The sequence below is a fragment of the Erinaceus europaeus genome, chromosome 20 (assembly GCF_950295315.1).
Source record: "Erinaceus europaeus chromosome 20, mEriEur2.1, whole genome shotgun sequence".
In the NCBI taxonomy this organism is placed as follows: Eukaryota; Metazoa; Chordata; class Mammalia; order Eulipotyphla; family Erinaceidae; genus Erinaceus; species Erinaceus europaeus.
In genome coordinates this window covers 1,175,773-1,197,550 of record NC_080181.1, presented here as the reverse complement: position 1 = coordinate 1,197,550, position 21,778 = coordinate 1,175,773, and the positions used below count along the sequence as shown (strand labels likewise).

Here is a 21,778-nt window from a genome sequence, read left to right as displayed (position 1 = left end):
CACTTTGCTAAGTTACCTGCACCACTCACTGTGTTCTCATACCCAGTTTAGTCAGAGATGTGAGACTGAGAAAACCAGGAAGAGAAAGCACATGCTGGTATTCTCTGCAAGTGCCTGCGAGTGGCCCTGACCTACCATCTTGCCAGTGCAGAGGCTTCCATTCACCTCTTTCTTTTTTTAAAAAAAAATTATTTATTTATTTTCCCTTTTGTTGCCCTTGTTGTTTTTATTGTTGGTGTAGTTATTATTGTTGTTGTTATTGATGTCGTCGTTGTTAGATAGGACAGAGAGAAATGGTGAGAGGAGGGGAAGACAGAGAGGGGGAGAGAAAGACAGACACCTGCAGAAGACCTGCTTCACCGCCTGTGAAGCGATTCCCCTGCAGGTGGGGAGCTGGGGGCTCGAACTGGGATCCTTATGTGGGTCCTTGTGCTTTGCGCTACCGCCCAACTCCTCATTCACCTCTTTCTTGTAGAATGCTAGATTCAATAAGAAAGAAGAAACGTGTTTAGAGTAGATGTTTTTCTTAAATTTGCATTTTATCTTCAAAACTCTTCATAAGCAAGAAATGAGTGATCCTCCCAGGATAGCAGAGAGGGTGAAAACAACCTTCTGTCCTCTTCACAAGTGGGAGAGCAGAGTGGCTGGAGGGAGCTGACGTGCTGGGCAGCAGTCAGGCCTCTGCCACCGGCTCAACATCTGAGCTGTGCTGCTGGGAGGACACTGTCCACAGAGGGATAGGGTGACAGCCAGCAGGAGACACACACCCTTGGCTGCCTGGCCGGGACACCCACCTGACCGATGGTCTGGCCCTGAGACTCTGTATGCCCATGTGGCCTCCTGTGCCACCACTAGGGGGCACCATGCAGGAACAGGGGCAGTGACACACTCTGCCACTCTGTCCTCAGCTGAGACATAACTCACACATTTCCGCAGGTGTACACAGAGTGGGTAATAGATTTATGGAATGGTGTGCTTTATAAGGGAAAACTTCTTTTTCTTTTGTGATCGGGGCTTTATCTCTCTGGGCAGACCTTGTCAGACAGAGAGCAGAGAGCTTCTATAGCACCGGAGCTTCCTCCAGTGCAGTGGGGGCCAGGCTTGAGTCGAGGTTGTGTGCTTGACCAAGCAGGTGCACTGTCCAAGTGAGCTACTTTCTCGGTGCTGATGGGAAGATTCCTTATCTGAAACAAGCAAAGGAAAGGACAAAGAAGGAAACGGGAGAAACAAGAGGAAAGCAGAAGAAAGGAAGGAAAATGAGTCCAGTGTGGAGTGAGGTTGCACGGACAGGAAGGAGGGAGGAGAGGAGAATGCAGGTGGGGTCTGGAGGTGGGGATGCACCCCTGATCCAAGTGGCTGGGATCAGGAACACCCACTGGCTGGAGTCACCAGCTTTGGAGGACAGACACGGTGAATCTGACTGGGTTCTCTGTCACTGGCAGCCTCGGCCCCACGGCCTTCACTCGGGAGCTGCCTCCACTTACAGATGCCACCTTGCTGTGGGTGGAGGCGTCACAGGACACAGCACCCGATGTCACCCCAGGGTCTGTACCATGCTGTGTGTAGGCTTAGTGACCGCTGGGTGGCAGCTCTCGAGCTTTTTACTTAGCCTGTTAGCGAGGTGGCAGTAATGAGCCCAGGACCTTGTGCATGTGCCATGCTGCCAAGCGGTCTCCCTGCTCTACATGTATTCTATATTTCTAGACAGACAGACAGACAGACAGACAGACAGACAGACAAGGGAGAGGCAGAGTACCACCACACTATCCTTATGATTTCCTTGGTACAGTTTGTGCTGTCCCATGTGCTGCCCATGAAGGAGTCCATGACCTCACTCATGGCGAGGCATGTGCTTCACCTGCTGAGCTATCATCCGTACCCCAAAGAACTCCAGCTCTGCACAGTGGGGTCCTCTCACATGCAAAACCTCACCAGTTCCAGGTCAATTTCTCATTCAATAGAAAGTCAGAAAGACAGTGGAGGGGGAGGGCTGGAGAGGGAGAGGGGGAGAGGGGGGGGGAGAGAAATATATATAGAGGGAGGTGAAGAGGGAGGGAGAGGAGGAGGGAGGGGGGCAGAGCTCCCCCATACTCCCGTGTGGTTCTGGGGCTTGAACCAGGGCTCCAGACATAGCGAGGCACTCAGCCTACACAATGAATTATTTCTCTGACCCTGGGATTTATTTTCTAGGGCAGTTTTAGGCTCATGACAAAACTGAGAGGCAGGTTTAGAGACTTCCCATGTTAAATGGCAGCTTATTTATTTATTTATTTATTTATGAGAAAGATAGGGGAGAGAGAAAGAACCAGACATCACTCTGGTACATGTGCTGCTAGGGAATTGAACTCAGGACCTCATGGTTGAGAATCCAATGCTTTATCCACTGTGCCATCTCTTGGACCAAACAGCAGCTTTTTAAGAAAAAACTTTGACCACTTCTCTCTGGCAGCAACCGCCTCAGTCTCCTCCCTTCAGGAAATGAAGTGCTTCCCAGCTCATCTCTGAGCTTTCTTCCCTGCAGGGAAGTGCACATCAGCTACTGACTCCATTGCATTTCAGTTTCCTTCTGACCTTATCTGCTCATCATCTTCTATTCATAAAACTTGCTTGATTCGACTTTTCTCCTGTCAGCAGAAACAAAACACCTCCCCAAAGTTCCTTAGAAGCTGGAGATCACCACACACAGGAACTCCTTTCAAACAGCAGACCCACTCTGTTAGCACAAGTGACCATGAAGAGCATTCTTGAGACAAGTGGTGATGTCCTACTGGAACCCCCGCACAGCCCCCAGTTCTGACACCAGGGCCTCTGTTGGGAGACTCCCCGTGCCCTCTCTGCAGCCAGGATGGCAGGAGGTGGTGTTCCTGGACCCCCGGACAGGTGCCAGAGCTCTGTCTGTCCTGGCTGGCTCCCCTACCTCAGAGCAGCACAAACAGCCACTCCCCTCCTTGGATGCAGCCACTGGGAAGCAGAAGAAGGTGGTCTCTGTGGGTGGACACTGCCTGTGCCCTGTCGCTCAGCTCGGGGTGAAAGTCAGGGTCCAGGGCGCAGCAGAGACCTGTGCTTAGGTGTGTTCCTGCAGGGATGACAGGACTGCCCTGATGAGCTCTGCCTCCTGCTTTTCCACAGCTTCCAGCCTGATTCACCTGGGTCCCCTGGCTCCAGTCTCCCTTCCCTCCATCCCTCCTTCTGAAGGGCCCAGGTCCAAGGATGCCCTTGCCCTGCTGGAAGGCTCCGGCCACCCCTGCTTGTGAGAGTAGGTTCCCAGAACATCCGTGAGAGCAGGCTCCTCCATCGCTCAGCCCACAGGGACCAGGAACTGAGTGTGAGTTGCAGCACAGATTCCTTGGAGCTTCTGTTAAGTGACCCAGCAAAGGCAAGAAAGGCAGGAGCTGGGTGAGCTGCACGGCAGGAGTACGACTCCTCTGGCAGCAGGGCTCCCATGCAGCACTTACTCTCCCAGCACAGAGGGCCCTCTCCTGGCAGCCCTGGGGGTCCCCTGCCCATTCTCTCCTGTCTGGTGCTCCGGGTGTCCCCAGAGGCCCCCAAGGCCCATGAAAGCCGCTTCCTAGTGCTGCCTCAGACAGAGGCACTTGTCTCTCTCACTCACCATCTGGTCCCTCACAGGCACATCTGACCTGTGTGTGTGCGCCCACACCCCTTGCTCTGCAGGGCCGTCAGGAACCAGGTCCACCTCAAGGCCGCCTCGTCACCCTTCCCTGGGGGGTGACACGTGCTGGTGCACTGCCAGTTCCCTCTGGCTTTCAGCAGGTATCAGGGTAAGGCTGTGCCCTGGCGCAGGAGTCTGTGTCCTGCCTTGCTGTCCTGTTTCTAGGAAGTAGTTCTGATTCTGAGCTGAAGCCAGTCACCCTCATTTTGAATCATGTGAAGCTCCCCAATGGCTAACACAAGAGGCAGATGTCCTGATGCTGGGAACAAACAGCACCCCATTAGCAGAACACTTAGAGTCCAGGTCCTCTGGCATTCCCCACACAACAGGCATTGTTTTCACAGCCCCTGGGGAAACACAGTGTGTGTTCCTACCACATCACAGAGGGCTGCACTCTGAAGGGACAGGCACTGGGCCGCCAGCTTTGCTCAGTGCCACCAGTCAGATGGATGAGGGCAGATGTCAGGATGTACACACGGCTTGAGCTGCAACAGCAATGACAGTGCCACACCACATCCAGAAGAGCCAGCCAGCCAGCCAGCCGTCAGCACCGTAGCAAGGAATGCACAGCAACTACCACAGGCTTGCTCGCCATGCACTGTTATAGTAGCAAGGAATGCACAGCAACTACCACAGGCTTGCTTGCCATGCACTGTTATAGTAGCAAGGAATGCACAGCAACTACCACAGGCTTGCTTGCCATGCACTGTTATAGTAGCAAGGAATGCACAGCAACTACCACAGGCTTGCTCGCCACGCACTGCTATAGTTCTTGAGCATGTGAATGAGCGGCATAAAATTAAGGGCGGCTTTTTCTTCCTTTTTTGTCTTTTTCCTTCCTTCCTTCCTTCCTTCCTTCCTTCCTTCCTTCCTTCCTTCCTTCCTTCCTTCCTTCCTTCCTTCCTTCCTATTGCCATCAGGGTCATTGCTGGGATTTGATGCCTCTAGGATGAACCCACTATTATCAGTGGATTTCCCTCCCCCCCCTTTTTTCTTCATTTGATAGGACAGAAAGAAATTGAGAGGGGAGAGGGAGGTAGAGATGGAGAGAAAAAGATTCCTGAAGCACTGATTCACAGCTGTGAATCTTCCCTCCTGAAGGTGGGGAGGAGCTAGAAGCCCGGCCCTTGTGCATGGTCATGTGTGTACTCTACTGGGTACACCATGCCCAGCCCTAGCGGTTTTCTTTTAAACATTTGTATGCTTATAATTATTTAAGGATTCTGCTTCTTGAGACAAGAGTGGAAAAGTCAAGTTATCATTTGACCATGAATCAAACAGATCCAGAACTGATCAACTTAAGGGAATTAATAGTCTCCTGAAAGACAATGCCATAAATGCCTACAAGTCACATGCTCTCCCAGCCAGACCACACTTCCTTCTGCAGGTCCTTCTGCAGCTGAGGACTCAGAACACCCCCACTGTGCTGCCAGGCCCACCTCCTCGCCAGACAGGAGAAGCTGCAAACCCATGCCGGGTCAACTTCCTGCCCACGCCAAAAGCCCAATAGATGAAATGTGTGAAGCTAGGGAAGGGAAACGAGAGCCTCTCTGCCCAGGAACCAAATAAAAACGCCCAACTCAGTTGAGTGTCTGCAGACTCCACCAGCAGGCTCTGTCCAGCCTGAGCTATGGAAACAGAGTCTGAAAGGAACCTCCCAGAACATGAGGTGCCCACTGCCAGGTGGAAGGAGAGTGGGTGGCTTGTGCAGAGGGTGTGCACAGCCTGGGATGGAGCCCTCAGGGTGCCCTGCTGCACATCGTGGCCACAGCCCCCGCCTGCTCTGAGATGCAGGCAATGTTGCCGGGACAGCCCCGCCTCTCTCTCTTCCCTCCATAGGTCCCTCAGGCCAGGCCTCCAGAGCCCGTGTGGGGCCTTCTCAGGCTTTTGCTGGGTGACAGAGAACATGAGCCATGAACAGTCCCTTGTGTCAGAGCTGCTCTTTGTGGGCAGCTGCAGCAGAAACGCCACATCCTGGGGGGCACACACTCCCCGGCAGGGCTGAGTGCTCAGAGGCACCCACCCTAGTCACCTGCAAAATCTCACTCCAGGATTAAACACATAGCTTATGCAACAAGCATCCTTTCCCTCCTAGCTTTGTTAGAGTATGCCAAGGCCTACGGTATTTGAGCAAAGTAAGACAAAATAAGTCCCAAGAACTCATGAGAGGTGGTGGGAAGCCTCACAATGTGACATTCAGGGGAGCTGCTAATGACAAGATCTTAGAATGAACAGCCAGAGGAAGACCGTGGTGAAATGACTCTTGGCCAACAAGAGTCAGCAGTCCTGTCTGAGCATTCAGGCTCCGGCCTCCTGCAGAGCTCCACAAGTAGCCCCACAGGGCCACAGAGGGCACCAGGTGCTGGCAGCTGCTGCTGGCTGCCCGAAAGACTCAAGATAATGGAGGTCAGTTCTCATGTAGTGGCTGGGTGGTAAATCTTTGCTCTCTGTGTGACTTGTACACACGCACACACGCACACATGCACGCACGCATGCACACACACGCACGCACACCCTGTGGTGCAGCAGCTCTGGGGAGGCCTCGGGCCTGCTTATGGATGGCTCCAGTGTGACGCAGCCTCGTCACACTGGAGTGGAACAAAGTGCTCTGCTCTTGCTGTCCCCGTGGCCCCAGGCTGTGGCTGCCCAGAGAGACACCTGTGGTCACACGTGGGTGGCTGGACGTCAGAGCTGGGGGCCAGGGCTGGCGTGCCACCTTGGTGACAGGGAACAGTCTCAGGCGAGGCTGGCAGACTGTCTAGAATTCACTTCCTCCCACTCTTCTGGCAGCACACTTCACCTGCTGCTTTCCCAAACATTTTGAATCATGACTGCGGATTCTGTGAGGTATTATTGTTTCAGCTTTCTGAAAGTTGCACCTTTTTGGAAAGGTATGAGAAAAAAGATCCACTGGAGAAAAGAATTCATAGACACACTGTTGTCTCTGTACTGCGGTGAAGGTGTGTAATCATCTTCTGGTTCCAGCTCTCTATTGAGAGTGAGGAGTGGCAGTGAGGAGCAGGGCCAGGAGGAGGAACTCCTTTCTACTCTGAAAGGAGCACAAAGCAAAGCCGGCCCAGAGTGACTGAGACTGCCTCTAGTGAAGGCTTTCAACAACGGCATCAGATCCCTTATAACCTGTGCTAGGAACCTGTGGTTTGCACGGGAGGCTAGACCTTCTATGCTGCCAACTTTCCTCACAAAGACTGGTTCTGCGAGTGCAGGAGCTATGAGGCTGGGGCTGTCGGCAGAGTGGGGTGCACAGTGCTAATGCTCTGGCCACCAGGATTCAGAGAGAAGGGGTACTTCTCCAAGTAGGTCTGACCTTCTTCAGGGCCGGCAGGCATGAATTAGGCTCCCTTCCTCACAGCGCTGCCTACAAACCCACCCTTCTTCTGCTTTGCCTGACACTGTTGCAGCCTGGTCCCAGAGCCTCTGGGTCCCCTGCTTCTCTGGGGGTGAGGAGGGAGGGGGCTCTGCGCTGGGTACACAGCTGGACAAGAGCGAGCACATGACAGTCATGGCTCTTTAATTCACTAACAGGCTGTGGGCAGGGCCCACTGTGAGCCTGCTTCCCAGGGACATCCCAGGGCCAGTGGGAGCCATATCCACCTCAGGAGAGGGAGGGGACAGCTCCCTTGAATGGCCATGCCAGGTCCTGGGATTGTGGGAGGTATTTCAATCAGGTCTCAACATCCACAACGTGCTACCTGGGGACAGCTCTGGGAAAGATTCTGTAAGATTTTACCAGTGCAAGATTTTACCAGTGAAGTAGCAATCAGTGGTGACTATAATGCAGCAATTCTGAATTAACATTAGCAGAAGAAGCTTTTCAGGTCTTCAGCAAACAGCTCTGAGCATCAGCTTCCTCCCAGGTGCAGAGCTAAAAGGTCAAGGAGCCCCACCCCCGGCTTCCAGAGCTCCTGACTGAGTCTCATGGACACACTGCAACTATGAGCAGGTTGGATACCTGTGCACCACACCATGATCACAGCATTATCAGCAGATGCCTACATGCCGCACCATGATCACAGCACTATCAGCAGATGCCTACATGCCACACCATGGTCACAGCACTATCAGCAGATGCCTACATGCCACACCATGATCACAGTATCAGCAGATGCCTAATGCCACACCATGATTACACTATCAGCAGATGCCTACATGTCACACCATGATCACAGCACTATCAGCAGATGCCTACATGCCACACCATGGTCACAGCACTGTCAGCAGATGCCTACATGCCACACCATGGTCACAGCACTATCAGCAGATGCCTGCCTACATGCCACACCATGGTCACAGCACTATCAGCAGATGCCTACATGCCACACCATGGTCACAGCACTGTCAGCAGATGCCTACATGCCAAACCATGGTCACAGCAATATCAGCAGATGCCTACATGCCACACCATGGTCACAGCACTATCAGCAGATGCCTACATGCCACACCATGGTCACAGCACTATCAGCAAATGCCTACATGCCACACCATGATCACAGTATCAGCAGATGCCTACATGCCACACCATGATTACAGTATCAGCAGATGCCTACATGCCACACCATGATCATAGCACTATCAGCAGATGCCTACATGCCACACCATGGTCACAGCACTATCAGCAGATGCCTACTTGCCACACCATGATTACAGTATCAGCAGATGCCTACATGCCACACCATGATTACACTATCAGCAGATGCCTACATGTCACACCATGATTACAGCACTATCAGCAGATGCCTACATGCCACACCATGATCACAGCTCTATCAGCGCAGATGCCTACATGCCACACAATGATTACAGTATCAGCAGATGCCTACATGCCACACCATGATCACAGCACTATCAGCAGATGCCTACATGCCACACCATGATCACAGCACTATCAGCAGATGCCTACATGCCACACCATGATCACAGCAATATCAGCAGATGCCTACATGCCACACCATGGTCACAGCAATATCAGCAGATGCCTACATGCCACACCATGCTCACAGCAATATCAGCAGATGCCTACATGCCACACCATGGTCACAGCACTATCAGCAAATGCCTACATGTCACACCATGATCACAGTATCAGCAGATGCCTACATGCCACACCATGATCACAGCACTATCAGCAGATGCCTACATGCCACACCATGATCACAGCACTATCAGCAGATGCCTACATGCCAAACCATGATCACAGCACTATCAGCAGATGCCTACATGCCACACCATGATCACAGCACTACCAGCAGATGCCTACATGCCACACCATGATCACAGCACTATCAGCAGATGCCTACATGCCACACCATGATCACAGCAATATCAGCAGATGCCTACATGCCACACCATGGTCACAGCACTATCAGCAGATGCCTACATGCCACACCATGGTCACAGCAATATCAGCAGATGCCTACATGCCACACCATGGTCACAGCACTATCAGCAAATGCCTACATGCCACACCATGATCACAGTATCAGCAGATGCCTACATGCCACACCATGATTACAGTATCAACAGATGCCTGCATGCCACACCATGATCACAGCACTATCAGCAGATGCCTACATGCCACACCATGATCACAGCACTATCAGCAGATGCCTACATGTCACACCATGATCACAGCACTACCAGCAGATGCCTACATGCCACACCATGATCACAGCACTATCAGCAGATGCCTACATGCCACACCATGATCGCAGCACTATCAGCAGATGCCTACATGCCACACCATGATCGCAGCACTATCAGCAGATGCCTACATGCCACACCATGATCGCAGCACTATCAGCAGATGCCTACATGCCACACCATGATCGCAGCACTATCAGCAGATGCCGACATGCCACACCATGATCACAGCACTATCAGCAGATGCCGACATGCCACACCACGATCACAGCACTATCAGCAGATGCCTACATGCCACACTATGATCACAGTATCAGCAGATGCCTACATGTCACACCATGATCACAGCACTATCAGCAGATGCCTACTTGCCACTCCATGGTCACAGCACTATCAGAAGATGCCTACTTGCCCACATTCTTTTTGGGGGACTTTAATGGGGACCCACTCACTAACAAGACACAGAATGGCCCAATGTGCATGTCAACCTGCTCCCTTCCCATGATCACCAGAATAACACAAATCCCTGCCCCAGTAACTCTGCTGCACATATGACGGGGAGGACAGCTTTGGTGCTAAGGAGGTAGAGTGGGAGGCCACAGGCCTGGAACTGCTGACTGTGCCCCTGGCTCAAAGTATAAGGGCTATGACAGAGCACTGCAGGATATTGACAGCTATTTTCTTTTGATTAACGTATTCTTTTTTAAAAGAGAATTTATTGGGGGAATTAATGCTTTACATTTGACAGTATATACAATAGTTTGCACATGCATAACATTTCCCATTTTTCCATATAACAATACAACCCCCAATAGGTCCTCTGTCATCCTTTTTGGACCTGTATTCTCCCCCCTACTCACCCCAGAGACTTTTACTTTGGTGCAATATGCCACTTCCAGTTCAGGTTCTACTTGTGTTTTCTCTTCTGATCTTGTTTTTCAACTTCTGCCTGAAAGTGAGATCATCCCATATTCATCCTTCTGTTTCTGACTTATTTCACTTAACATGGATTTTTCAAGGTCCATCCAAGATCGGCTGAAAACGGTGAAGTCACCATTTTTGATAGCTGAGTAGTATTCCATTGTGTATATAGATCACACCTTGCTCAGCCACTCATCTGTTGTTGGACACCTGGTTTGCTTCCAGGTTTTGGCTATTACAGATTGTGCTGCTAAGAACATATATGTACACAGATCTTTTTGGATGGGTGTGTTGTGTTCTTAATTAACTTATTCTTAAATAGTTAAATTAAAAAAATTTTAAATAGTGTTCCTTAAAGCTGCTCATATACCCAGTAACTGCCATCATTAATCTGTGTCCAGTCCCTCTTGCGTCTGTCCTGCTGCACTGGTCCTGTCCAGGCACTCTGGGCTTCACTCACCTCTGGGGTGAAGGAAGCCCTGTAGGGGCTAAGGTGTGAGCTGCAGAGCTGCAGAGCTGGTGCTTCTGGCTAGAGCCAGTGAACCATCTCCCAGGAAGGTAGTTGTTGCAGCCCTGTGAGCAGAGATGACTTTTCTGTGAGCACTGCAATTGGATCTCATAGTCATGGAAATGACTGTTATTAGCTCCCTCATAACCTTACAGTGCTAATGACACTTCCCTAACTCAGCAAAAATGGAGAGGAGCCTTCAGCTGCAGAAATCACGTTCATTCATGCAGGGGGGTGGGTGTCTGCTCCAGGCCGAAATGAGGCACACAGTCAGGAATCCCTAAACAGTGGCTTCTAGACTCAGCACAGGGTGGGGGGGGGCTCACATCTAGTCACCTGCAGCCCCTGATCCCCTGCACCTGGGCTGGAGCAAAGCGGCATCTGCTGTGCACTGACACATGGAGAATGTCCTCCAGAAATCAACAGGCAGAATGGAGTTGCATCTGCTGGCTGAGAACAGTCACAAACAGTACATGACCCCCAGGCAGGATCACTGCTTTCCAAGATATCTCCAGACCTTATCTAACACCACTGGGGAAAAATGGCCCCCAGTGACAACCACCAGTGGTCTAGGCCAGACTCTGGAATATTTCCAGTTGCTCTGGAGAGCGGAAGCCCCTGCCCTGGCCCGGTCCCCCGCCCCCCTAGCAGAGGCCACCTGTCCTGTCCACAGAACTGCCAGCTACAAACCAGGTAAAAGCAACACTTGCAGTTGGGCCCTCCTCTTAGAATCCCTGATCACATACCCTCCTAAGGCACTACCGCAGCTCCAGTCCCATCTGTCTCCCTTGATGGGCCACCTCCCTCAAGCTCCATTGAAGTCCGGCTCAGTGCCCATTCAGGCTCCCCTGCCCGGCCAGTCGCATCACAACCCATGTTCATTTCAGTCAAAAAGATTCTAGTGTGTTCTCTGAGGGCACCAGATATCAGAAGGGACTGTTAAAAATCAGTATGCTGAAATAAGCAACAGGCAGAAAGACCAGTTTTCCAAAGTAAATTTGCCAAAAATCAATGTGCTAAATTTACCAAAACATTTTTCTTGTAATTGTTTACAAAGTTAATGGAACCTCATATTACACTGGGTGGTTTTAATAACTTTTGAAGGTGCTGTTTTTTTCTTCCATTTTGTCTTCAGAGCAGTGTTTTACTGAGTGTTCATTCCAAGAGTTACAAGTCACTGTGATCTAGACCTCCACTGAGCAGGCCTGATATTAAGCCCACAGCCTTGATCTGAGTAGTTCATGCTTGCTTCCATTCTTCAGCCCACTTTCTGTGTCAAGCCTGTGTGGTAAGCCTGTGTGGCTCATGGCTAGCATGTCTGTTTCTCCTAGCATTTACACTCCAGTTGACAGATAACATTAAATGAAGTCATGATCTGAGATGGAATGGCTTTAGACATTCCAGGTTTCTTGAGTTGTTTTTGACTGTCATTTTCTATTAGTTTAGGTTCTAACTATTTTAATACTTTGAACTAGAGTGACTTATCAGCCTTAATTGTTGCTCCTAGCTATGCACTTGTTAAATGTTATTGCATCACATGTGAGGGATTGTTTTAGGCATCTAAGTACCTTCCACCCTCCGATGTCACTAAAAATATTTCACATTTTAGATAATGTAGTATTCTTTGACCAATGACTTGAAGGGCAAGTCAGCTAAAGGTCTCTTTTCCTAACAACCACAATGTCTCCTTTCCCAGATTTTGAGGTTGCCTGTATTTTCCCTCAGCAAATCAGTATTTATGATGACTTAGATACTGAAATCAGTGTTGTTCTGAAACTGTAGTTGCTGGCTATAAGAATGTTCTTTCCTGAATATTAAGTAGAATGATGAAAAAAACTAAAGAGCCTTTGACACTTAGTCTTTGAGAAACTAAATATCCTTAAATGTTGAGTAAAGAGAACCCATGACTTATAGCTTCCTAGAAGTTATCAAACCACTCCCTCCCATGTGAAACTCTGTAAACCCTAGACTTGGCATGTGAATAAAACTGGAACAATGACAAAGCTTAACAGCTTCCTTCCTTCTTTCCTTTCTTTTTCTGTTTTTTTTTTTTTGCCTCCAAGCTTATTGCTGGGGCTTGGTGCCTGCACTACAAATCCAATGCTCCTGGAGGCCTTTCCCCTGCCCTTTTGTTGTCCTTGTTGTTGTCGTCATTGCTGTTGTTGCCACTGATGTTGCTGTTGGATAGGACAGAGAGAAATCGAGAGAGGAGGGAAAGACAGAGAGGGGGAGAGAATGATAGACACCTGCAGACCTGCTTCACCAATTGTGAAGCAACGTCCCTGCAGGTGGGGAGCTGGGGGCTCTAACTAGGATCTTTAAGCCTTCGGCAGCAGGAAGGCCTCTTCCCTCCTGTGGGACCAGAAGCAGAATGGAGACTTGAAGCCTAGGAACAGGAAAGCAAGCCCACGACCAGCTCACCTGGGTTAAAGTAGGTGGGTCTTTCTTTCTTTCCTTCTTTCTTTTTTGCCTTGAGGGCTATTGCTGGGGCTTGGTGCCTGCACCATGAATCCACTGCTCCTGGAGGCTATTTTTTTTCCCCTTTTGTGTGGCTGTTTTATCATTGTGGTTATGACTGTTGTTATTGCTGTTGTTGTTGGATAGGACAGAGAGAAATAGAGAGAGGAGGGGAAAACAGAGAGGGAGAGAAAGAGACACCTACAGACCTGCTTCACCACTTATGAACTGACACCCCCCCACACACACAGGTGGGGAGTCGGGGGCTTGAACTGGATCCTTGCGCCAGTCCTTGCACTTTTCGCCATGTGCGCTCAACCTGCTGTGCTACTGCCTGACCCCCAGGTTAAATGGGTGGATTTTTCTGTTTGCAATCAAAACTTGAATCTGAAGGAGGCTTTCAAAATTGGAGTGTGAAATGCTTAGCTGTCTTTCCCCAGGACACAATTTAAAAACAACAACAATAAAGGAACTGTGGTGAGATGCAGTTTCCGTGTCATGAGATTCATAGTTTAAGTTCTGTCCCCTACATGTTACATATTTGCAGAGCTGGGTGGCTATTTGTGGAAATAATTTGAGAACATCTAGCCACCACAAGGAATGCCATGCCCCCCACATTCTCTATCACTAGTAGCTGATAAGGCCTACTAATATCTTTTTTGATCTATATGAATTTTTATTCTTTGCATTAGCACAATCTGCCTGTATTGTGATGCACTTAGCATACCTTTTTACTGAAATCACATGGTTTTCTGTTGAGAACTCTGGGCTCTGACACACATACACACACACACACACACACACACACACACACACACACACACTCACACACACACACACCCCTGGGGTATGGCTCCTCTGGGAGATGTCCCAGAATGGTAGCTCATCCTGGATGCAGTGGAGAGCTCACACACCACTGCAGGAGAGGCCCTAGATCCTGACTGAGCCACCTACTAGCTGGGCTTCCCTGGGAAGCAAAGAAGCCCAGGATGGTGCACTGTCAGGAGGGCAGGTAGCACGGGAACTCCAGTGGGCACCAAGAGGGAGCTGTGAACATGCCTCTGAGGGTCCCCCGCTGCTAAGAGCAGGGGTGGGACGGAAGCAGAGATACCACATAGGCTCCCGGCCACCCCTCTGGAGCCTCTATGGCAGGGGAGCAGAGCCCTGCCTGTAGAACTTACTTCCTGGTGGGGCCTCCTCATAGAGCCAGAGATGCAGAGGTCACTAGCCCTCCCCCCCACAGCGAGCTGGTGCAGGGAAACCATGGACCTGGCTACGCGCCATCACTGGCTTTGCAATCTGCACATGGCGCAAGACAAAGCCTGTTGCCAGGTAGTAAGTGCTGCAACGGAGCCCATGCCAGGTGGTAAGTGCTGCAACGGAGCTGGGCTCTGAGCTTAGTCTGACTGTGTGGCTTGCGGTCCTCTGCCCTCCGCCACACGTCTGCTCCAGCTCAGGTGTAGGCCATGGCCCCTCCAGCCCAGCCAACCCCCTTCTGCCCTGCTACATCAGGCCAGTTCTGAGCAGGGTGGGCATTCAGCAGGCTTCCCCCAGAAGGCAGGACAGCACAGCACAGGCACCCAGGTGCGTGGGCATCAACGTGAGGGGAACCTGTGAGTGAGGAAGCACAGGAGGGCAGAGCACAGGAGTCAGAGACCCTGCTGTGAAACCTTTGAAACCCCCCACAGGCCCATGCTTCCTCTCAGATGCCACTCACACTTCCCAGTCAGTGCAGACATGGCGCGGCGTTTCCAAACTGAGGATTCTTGTCAGGTGGAGATAAGCCACTCCCGACAATCCTGACAGCCTAATGACACAATGAACTGCTGCTCTGTGGGAGGCTGTCACAGTGGGCTCCTGATGGCCCCTCTGCAGTGCTGTGCACCACAATGCAGCTTGTGATCCTGCAGGGCTGCTGGGGCTGGGTGTAGTACGTGAAGCCTGTGCTTCTCTGGCCTGGCTTCGGCATGCCCTGCTGCCCCTGCAGCCACCTGGGAACCTTGCTGGCCAGGGCTGAGTGAAACCAGGAACCAGCACGGCCCCCACACCACTGCCACTGGGCTGTCCAGGGGCAGCCCTCGGCTGCAGCGTGCTGAGGACATGGATCCTGGCCACTGTTGGACTGGTCAACACCACAGGTCACATGTGCCCCAAGACCAGATGCTCCTCAGGTTTGCTGGAACCCACACCTGGCTCTATGTGTTGTCCTCTGTGAAACAGGACAGGCCTAGTGTCAGCTCCAGAGGGACCGGCCTGGGCCCTAGCCCCAGGGTCCATTTGCACAGCCTGCCAGCAGGAGGGCTTCTGGAAGGCCTACTGTGCATGGGGGCGAGTTACAGGCACATCTGTTGGGAGTAGGGGCTGCAATTCACCCCCAGGCTGGGAGCACAGCTGGCCAGCCCAGGTCAGGTCAGGGGGCCAACATGCCAGGCAGAGCCTCCTGGAAATGAGCAGGTGTGAAGAACGTGGAGCTGTGCTGCCCATCGGGAGGGAGTCCCCGTGCTGCTGCACTACGGGGTGTGCTAGGCCTGTCCTGTGGGCAACCTCTGGCTGGGAGTGAGGAGGGGTTGAGGCAGCATCCCCAGAGGGGAGGACCTGGGGAAACCCCTCACCTGGCCTCAGCAGTCAGCTACAACACAGCAGTGTTGTAGCCCCTCTGCGGGAGTCACCCATCCTGTCCCTATGGGCTGTCCTTTACTAGATGGGAGAAGTGCTCCCTTAACCACCAGCATCAGACTGGGGCGGGGGGGGGGGGAGAGACTCCCTCAGAGGGACCCTCTCTATGACAAGTGTACTGGCTCTGCGTTCTGCTTGGGGACCACTGAAGGTTCTGCACCTCCTCAGCTGGCTCACCAGGCCTGTGACCCAGGGCCCCTCTAGTGTTCCCCAGCTCCTGCTGTGTCCACAGTGTCCTTGGTGCTCTCTGCCAGTGCCCTCCCACCTCCTGCGGTGCCCCCTCCAAAGCCCCCACTCCACTGCAGCCACACTCCCACACTCACACAGCTGACGAGCTACTCGCCCCCCCCCCCCCGCCCCATCCTCACCCCTCCCAAAGGTGCACACTCACCTTCCCTGTGCTTGGCTCATGCCAGGCCTCTCCCTGCAGGTGCCCGAGTCTCCACAGGCCCAGGCCTCATCTCTGGCTGATAGGCCAAGCCACTGGTCTGCCCAGCAGTGGCTCAGCTTTCACCGCCCACTCTGGTGGGCCACATTGTTCTAGGGCACCTTGTGTCTCACTGCCAAGGTGAAGTGTCAGGATTCATGCTGGGGTGCCTGCCCTTATTCAACTACTCCATCACCCAGGAGCCATGAACCAAGACTCATACCCAGTATTTGCATATTTTCATGAATGTAATTTACACTGATTTAATGTCAATTTAAATATTCCCAGGGCATTAATTACACTTCTTGGTAAATCTGATTTTTTAAAAAGTATGCCAATTCTGTGCACAAAAAGCCTCAGATGAGATATGAGAGAAAGTTAAGAATTTTTTTAGGTAACCCCAACAATTTTCTTTCTAAAGCAGTGAGACAGTTAAGACCAAGGCTTTCTACAACAGCTGGAACTTCCCCGTCATAGGTCACTCACTAAATATTTCCAGAATGCCTATCAGATGCTGGGTAATGTGTCCAGATAACAAAGGCAGTATTGGTGCAAACAGTGTGTGGGCAGTGCTTCCAGAACTGACAAGAAAACGCAGGTTCACAGGAGAAAATGTGGAGGCCCTCAGACTGTCCAAGGACAAGTGACTGCTGACCTGTGCTGAGTGACTACCCAGCTGTTCTGGTAAGTATATGTCCCAGGTTCTTCTGCTTCTGATTTCCACCTCTGTCATGGAAACTACTTAATTATCAATGATGTGCTCCCAGATTCGTGTGTGTGTGTGTGTGTGTGTGTGTGTGTGTGTGTGTGTACGCTGCAGGGTAAAGGCTGGAGAAGCCTACAGTTTTAGTGTGGGAAAAGAGATTTCTAGTTTTTAATGAATTTGTGGACAATTCTGTGGCTTCACTCCAGGAATGTCCTGCTGAAGTGGGGGATTATACACACGGGTCATTACCCTTCCAAGAGCTAAAAAAGGCTCAGAATGAGCATTAAATTAGAATTCCCTGCACCTGGTAGGCAGAGCATTGTGACACTCAAAAGATGAGCAAGTGCTAAATGAATTCTGAGCAATAATGTTATCAGCACTGCATATTTGTTGAGTTCAGCTTGCTGCTTAGCCCTGTGAAGACAGAGAGCAGGGCAGCCGGCACTGAAGAGCCCAGCAGTCCTTGTTGATTGGGAGGTGGCTTATTTTCTAGTTACACTTCTGACTGTGGTCAGAAGTACCAGAGTACCATAACAATGCCACAACATTCCACGGGAGAACTTCCTTGCAACTGGAAATTACAGGCAGAGTTTTCTGAGAAATCTTAAATCAGTGTTAAATATGGTGTATACCATTGTGCTTTCTATTCTACTGAGGAATAGTGCATTTTCCTCCTCCCTTTCTGCCTCCCTCCCCTCTTCTCCCTTCCTCCCTCCCTCCTTCCTTCCTTCCTTGCCACCAGGACTATTGCTGGGGCTCTATGTTGCAGTATGAATCTTACCACTTCCAGTCCAGCCACCCCCCCCCTGCATTTTTCTTTAATTTATTTGACAGCAAAGAGAAATTGAGAGGGGAGGGGGAAATAGAGAGGGAGAGGGGCAAGGAGAGGAGGAGGAGGAGGAAGAAGTGGAGTAGGAGGAGAGACCTGCAGACCTGCTTCATGGCGTGTAAAGCTTTCCCCATGCAGGTGGGGAGCGGGGGCTTGAACCAAGGCCCTTGTGCACGGTAATCCATGTGCTCAACCGGGGGCATTACCGCTTGATCCTGCAAACAGTCATTTTCAGAATCAGTACTATTGTTCCTATTAACTGGCCTTCAATTTTCTGAAGAAAACAAGAAGGAAAGAAAGAAAAGGAAAGCATTTGAGTGCCAGAAGAACTTAAACAGTCCAGACTGAAATTCAGAAGTGTAAATATTAACAATGGGAAGAAAACTACTTCCCAAAACAAAGCTAGACAGAAAGAGAGAAGGACTAGTCCCCGGATATGTGTGTGAGAACCAATATGCCTGTAGGTGTGCATAAAGAATTCACAATCCTTACATTACTTACATGCTAGCTCACTGGGGTCATAAGGAAAGCTCTGGACACTAGAGGAAATGGCTGTTAGCAGACGCTGTTGAGTTAGGTGCTCTGGCCACGCAGAGTGAGGGCAAGCTGCAGCTCTGGCTGAGAGCTCCACGTGATGAACAGGCGTGTGAGCTCAGGAGCAGGCAGACAGGGGAGGCTGCTGCTCAGGTGGACTCTGAGCTAGGGTTCGTGGTCCACTTCAGCTGGGGCTGTCCCGGGCAGCTTTCTCCTTAAGACCTGCCTGCAGTCTCTGATGGGAGGGGTGCCTGCAGAGTCCTTCCCAGTGCTTGGTCTCATCTCCTACTGCCAGGGCAGCCCCGTGCAGTGTGGGTGGGGTGCAGGGCACTGTCACCTGGCCAGGGCCCTGACCTTGGCCTCATACACTGCACCTGGTCTTTGGAGGTGGAGCCATCTGTCGAACAGCTGAAGCCCAGAGTCCTGCACATATGTCCCAAGCTGGTGGATAGGGGACAGCTCCATGAGGCTGCGTGGCAGAGGTGACAATCAGGGACACTTCTTTTACCAACAGGAAGGCTCCAGGACGTATGCCTCCTCCTGTGGCTTGGGGCCTGTGCTTGTCAGACATCTACAGTTACATGCTTATGTCCTTGGGACTGTCTGGCCTAGACCCAGTGAGCTGGAGTTCCTCCCCAGTAAGAAATGACCACAGTTGCAGCCACAATCAATGGAAGGGAGGGGAGGGAAGGGGAAGAGAGATGGATAGAGGGAAGGGGAGGCAGACCTTCCACACTGACTCAATCCACCACAGCCTACTGAGTGTAACTCGAGCCAGGGGAGCCAGAGCAGCCAGGTCTATGGTCTCACAACAGACTCGGATTCATAGACTTTACCCTCAAAAGGACAGCATGTGGACGCTCCCCCACACTGGAATCCACTTTTGAGGTTGTGTGAGCATGGCATCTGAACACAGAGGTGACATTTTCTTGGCAAAGGCTTCTTCCTCTTAGAAATCCCTGCTTGCGGCTGCAGGCGGGAATGGGGGTGACGTGGAAGGTGCTGAAGGCACTCAGCTCCTCTTTATCTTACGGGTGTGGGCTCCAGGCACATGTGGCCTGCAGCAGACTGACCAGGCCTCTGTTGTGCTGAGTCCCTCCCTCCTCTCCAAGCCAGTCCGTCACCAGCAGAGCACACAGCACTGTGCCAAAGGCCGTGAGATGTATCTGCCCAAGTCTCTGCTCTGGGCTGTGAGTTACCCATCACCAGCAGGTGGCTCCTAGGTAGTGCTCTGTGCTAGCATGTATGACTCTGTGGAATGGGTCTGCAAGCTTGTGTGAAGGGACACTGACAGAAGGCTGGTTAGCCTTGGCCCCATGTCCACATGGAAGGGCTGATGTCCTGCCCTGCTTGGCCAGGGACACTGCTCTGTGGTGTCAGCTGCCTGAAGCTCCTCAAGTGATAATTCTGCATGTTTTAAAATAATTCTGTTTTGCTGGAAAGTTTTATGCTGAAAGTAAATTTGATCTCAACTACATAACAGTACAGTCCATATTAGCAATGAGCTTAGCCACAGGTCTAACTTAATTTTTATCAGCAACATTAAGACATACATGGCATGCCAGGGATGACAGCAGGTACTGCATGAAGTCTATCATCTTCCTCCTGAATTACACATATAACCTCTGGAGGGCGCTGGACTTCAGGCAGGTAGGTGAGATTTAGGAACTCCTCTTACACACTCACAGCAGAACCAGCTTGATCCCAAGGCAAGAGGGGACACCAGAAAACCTACCCCAAGAGCAGTACTGCTACCCGTAAGACACGAAGCTGTGGGACAGCATGGGACTCTCAGACAGGAAGGAGAACAGGCAGGCTTGCTGCGTGGGGCACTGGATACAGGGTCTGGCCACCCCCCAGTCTGAGGCCATGCAACTTCCCTATACCAGGAGTGGCTCTGGAACAGTTCAAGCTACACACACACACACACACACACACACACACACACACACACACACACCATAGAATTTCTCATCTGCTCTCTTCACACTGCTTCCTGGGTCTTGTCATTTTGTCTGATTTGCAAATACTATTCTCTCTCTGTTCCTTGGGAAGCTTTTTCAGAACCATCCACTCCTGAACAGAAAAGCACTTGAAATCAAAAGGGAGGCAAAATAATATTTCCTCAGCAAGATAAAGATTCACATATAATTAAACCAGGACTACAGATGATTTCAGTGGGTGTATCTTGTAAGAAAAACTACTGTAAGAGGTCTAGCAGCCCAGACAAGAGCAGAAGAGGGAGGGAACTGGCAGTGTTCTGAGGAAGGGGCAGGGTGCCTGGGTTCCCCAGGAGGCAGTGGAGAAAGCCCATTCCACAGACAGATAGTTTGGAGGACTTCAGAACTCAACAAAACAGATGAAGGAGGCTATGTCCAAGGACCACCCCCGCCCCCCGTACCTCCAGAGTCATGCCTGCAGTGAGACTGGCCATCATTCACCCTGATGCCACCTCTTAGCTCTGAGGAGGAGGGAACCAGGCAGGAGCTGGCAGTCCCCATCCCAAGCACTGAGGGACAGTGGCAGTGCTGTCTCCTCCTGCCCCTGCACTCCAGTTCTTGCCATGAGTGGCACTGTTATCTGACTTCACAGAGGAGGGGAGGGTGAGGAAAGCATGGCCACCTGGCCCTAACAGCCATGCCTCCCACACACCTCCTCACATCTGACAGGCCAGTCTCATGTGGCTATGAGGAGCTCCCCCGAGCAGGCAGGAGGTCCACACAGGTGACTAGACTGAAGGAACCCACACACTTTCTTACTTCACAGCTGCCAGCTCTGACAGTGACACAATGTGGCCGTCAGCCAGGAAGTAAGGCTGTTCTCTCCCCTTTCCACACCTCTGCTGGATGGGCTTCCAATTGCGTTCAGAACCGTGGCACCTGCAGAAGACCAGTGGGCTGCCAGTGAGTGAGTGGTACAGGATGGGCAGCTGCAGGTCCATGGGCAGGGTTTGATGTTAGGAGAACACCAGGCCAACATTTCCACATATCAGACTTCCTAAGCCAGCAGCACTCGGCACCTAGAACTCACCAAACAAGCAGGTGTGTACCTGTGGATTTCTGTTTGCTTTTTTCCACTTCTGCCATTAAGGTAGCATCTGGAATTGAACCTGGGACCTTGAAACTATCAGGCATGGAAGTCTTCTGCACAGCTGCCATTACTTCCCTGCCCCTGGTACTGTTTTTTCCCCAGTTCTTTCTGTCTTGGTCTTTAGTAAGTCCCTGAGTTGTGATGAAGGCAGCCTCCTCTGCGGACTGCATATATCAAGTGCCTACTGTACAGCTCCATGCACAGGCGGTCCCTCAGCAGTGTCTGGCTGAGAACCAGGTGCCTGCCACCATAGAGGGAAGACAAGGAGCAAGTAACTGGCGTCCTCCCCATAGCTGAGCGCA

The 21,778-nt window shown here is 51.4% G+C and overlaps 1 protein-coding gene across 4 annotated transcripts in view; it reads right to left on the bottom strand.

Annotated features, from left to right (window-relative positions):
* FAT3 (FAT atypical cadherin 3) overlaps nucleotides 1-21,778 on the bottom strand; it is a 362,716-nt gene that overhangs the window by 88,816 nt on the left and 252,122 nt on the right. The window lies entirely within an intron of this gene.